Raw genomic sequence first — 3,236 nt, 5'->3', positions numbered from 1 at the left:
GGCAATGCCTTAACTTTAACCCATTTCGACACGTAATCAACCGCCAACAAGACATAATGATTGTTACAAGATGAGACAAATGGCCCCATGAAGTTAATTCCCCAATCATCGAAGACCTCAACCTCGAGAAGCACATTAAGAGGCATCTCATCCCTCTTAGACATATTACCCACACGTTGACATCGATCACATTTCAAAACAAACTGATGAGCATCTTTAAACAACGTCGGCCAAAAGAAACCTGCTTGAAGAACACGAACTGCTGTCTTTTCTCCACCATAATGTCCTCCATAAGCTGTTGAGTGGAAATCTCGCAAAATTCCCCCCGTTTCGCTGTAAGGAATACATCTCCTGATAATTTGGTCAGCTCCTTGGTGAAAAAGAAATGGCTCATCCCACACATACCACTTCACCTCATGTAGAAACTTCTTCCTTTGAGCATAAGATAAGTAGGGAGGCATGATATTACTCACAAGGTAGTTCACAATGTCTACAAACCACGGTTCTTCTTCTTGCACTCCAAATAGTTGCTCGTCGGGAAAAGACTCATTTATCAATGACTTATCCAATAAAGTAGCAATAGGATTTTCTAAACACGAGAGATGATCAGCGACTTGATTTTCAGTTCCTTTTCTGTACTTGATCTCTAGTTCAAATTCTTGGAGCAAAAGAACCCATCTAATCAATCTAAGCTTCGAGTCCTTTTTTGAGACGAGATATCGGATTGCGGCATGATCAGTGAAAACTGTCACCTTAGTCCCAAGTAGATAAGATCGAAATTTCTCAAAACCATAGACAATAGCCAAAAGCTCTTTCTCCATAGTAGTATAATTCAGTTGGACACCATTTAGGGTCTTATTAGCATAGTAGACCACATGAAATATGTTTTTCTTCCTTTGCCCAAGAACTGCTCCAACTGCATAGTCGTTTGCATCGCACATCATCTCAAAAGGCTCTTACCAATCAGGTGCAGTTATGACCGGTGCCATGATTAGACTCTTCTTCAATGTCTCAAAAGCTGCAAGACACTCATCATCAAACTTGAAAGGAACATCTTTCTCTAACAGATTGCACAATGGCTTTGAAATTTTCAAGAAGTCTTTGATGAAATGCCTGTAGAAACCCGCATGACCAAGAAAACTTTGAATTCCCTTAACAGAGATAGGTGGAGGAAGATTCTCAATGACTCCCACCTTGGCCTTATCCACCTCAAGACACTTACTAGAAACTTTGTGCCCGAGATTGATGCCCTGTCGCACTATAAAGTGACATTTTTCCCAATTGAGAACCAGATTGGTCTCAACACACCTCTTGAGAACATGTCCAAGATTTTACAAGCATTCATCAAAAGAATCGCCAAAGAATGAGAAGTCATCCATGAACACCTCCATATTCTGGCCAATCATTTCAGAAAAGATGGCCATCATACATCTCTGAAATGTGGCTTGCGTCCCACACAGACCAAAAGAAACTCGTCTGAAGGCAAAAGTACCAAATGGACAAGTGAAAAGACATTTTTCCAATAATACATGGAATAGTGAAGCTTCCTGGATCTTTAAGCTTCGAAGGCAACTTATGTTGCAGCATAGCACTGTATTCCTCCGTGAGAATGACTGTCTCTAAATTATCTAGCTTCACCTGTCGAGAGAAAATACCTTTCATAAACTTTGCATAACTAGGCATCTGTTCGAGAGCCTCGGCGAAAGGTATGTTGATATGAAGTTTCTTGAACATGTCCAGAAACTTCTCATATTGCTTGTCCAGCTTTTTCTTCTGCAGCCGCTTGAGAAAAGGCAGTGGAGGATAGATCTGTTTCTCCCCTGTTTTACCCTCAGGCGGAGTATGCTCAACAGTAGTCTTCCTTGGTTCCAGTTCTTCGTCCTACTGCACTACTTCTTTCTCAGCCCCAACTTCTTCAGTCAACTCTTGAGTTTGTTCGGGATTCGCAACCTTTCCATACCTTAAATTGATTGTCTTTACCTGCTCCTTAGGTTCCCTCTTTCCTGGCACTTCAGTATCACTAGGTAATGTACCAGACTGACGATTTAGAAAGGCATTGGCAATTTTCCCAATTTGATTTTCCAAGGTCTTGATAGAAACAGCTTGACTCTTGCACATAAGCTTTAACTCCTCTAATTCAGATTTTTCATTGGCTTGTTGCAGCTGGAGTTTCTGTTAGGTGCATACTGTGGTTGCTAAAAACCAGGGGGGTTGTACAGTTTAGCTGGGTACTACTGATAAGGCTGTTGAACCGCATTCTAAGCATTGCTCCAACTGAAATTAGGATGATTGCGGTTGTTGGGATGATAGGTGGCTGGCACTAGTTGCTGCGATCGCTGGAAGTTGCTCACGAACTGAGCTGATTCATTAGAAATTGCACACTGGTCAGTCTCATGGGCACAGCACAAAGCTCACAGACACTAGCGATTTGATTTACTCTATAATTAGCCAAAGTGTCCACCTTCATCATTAAAGCCTTAAGTTGGGCAGCGATAGCAGTAGTTACGTCCAACTCCAGAATTCCTGCGACTTTTCCGTGAGTCAGTCTCTGGGAAGGATTTTGTTACTCATTAGCAGCCATTAGTTTAATAAGTTCATAAGCTTCATCATAGCTCTTAGCCCACAAGGCTCCTCCTGATGCTGCATCAAGCATAGGTCTAGAAGTAGCACCCAATCCATTGTGGAAGCAATTAATAATCATCCAATCAGGCATGCCATGGTGTGGGCACTTCCTTATCATCTCCTTATATTGATCACAAGCCTCACACAGAGATTCCCCTATTTGCTGAGCAAACTGGGTAAGAGCATTCCTGATTGCAGCAGTCTTCGCCATGGGGAAGAATTTAGTGAGAAACTTTTGTGCAAGATTCTCCCAAGTGGTGATAGATCCTGCTGGCAGAGAGTGTAACCAGCACTTAGCCTTGTCCCTCAGAGAGAATGGGAACAGGTGTAGCTTGATAGCATCTTCAGTCACATCATTAAATTTGAAAGTGTCACAGATCTCAATGAAATCCTATATGTGCATGTTGGGGTCTTCAGTAGGAGAACCCCCGAATTGAACTGAGTTCTGTATCATCTGAATCATGTTTGACTTGATCTCAAAAGTGTTAGCCCTGATGGTCGGTCTGATGATGCTTGACTGAATGTCATTAATCTTAGGCTGAGAATAGTCCATCAAAGCCTTTGGATTTTCCGCTTGATCTCCCATCGCTACTACAACTGGTTCTTCGAATTTC

General features: G+C 42.1%; 1 non-coding gene across 1 annotated transcript; it reads left to right on the top strand.

Annotated features, from left to right (window-relative positions):
* The first annotated feature begins 2,711 nt into the window (after nt 1-2,711).
* LOC141669122 (small nucleolar RNA R71) lies at nt 2,712-2,818 on the top strand. The gene has a single exon (XR_012553415.1). It is a non-coding gene; the product is annotated as a small nucleolar RNA R71 (small nucleolar RNA).
* Nucleotides 2,819-3,236: the final 418 nt, after the last annotated feature.

The sequence above is a fragment of the Apium graveolens genome, chromosome 6 (genome assembly GCF_009905375.1).
Source record: "Apium graveolens cultivar Ventura chromosome 6, ASM990537v1, whole genome shotgun sequence".
NCBI lineage: Eukaryota > Viridiplantae > Streptophyta > Magnoliopsida > Apiales > Apiaceae > Apium > Apium graveolens.
The sequence above is the reverse complement of the archived record's forward strand: the minus strand, read 5'-3'. Positions and strand labels throughout refer to the sequence as shown.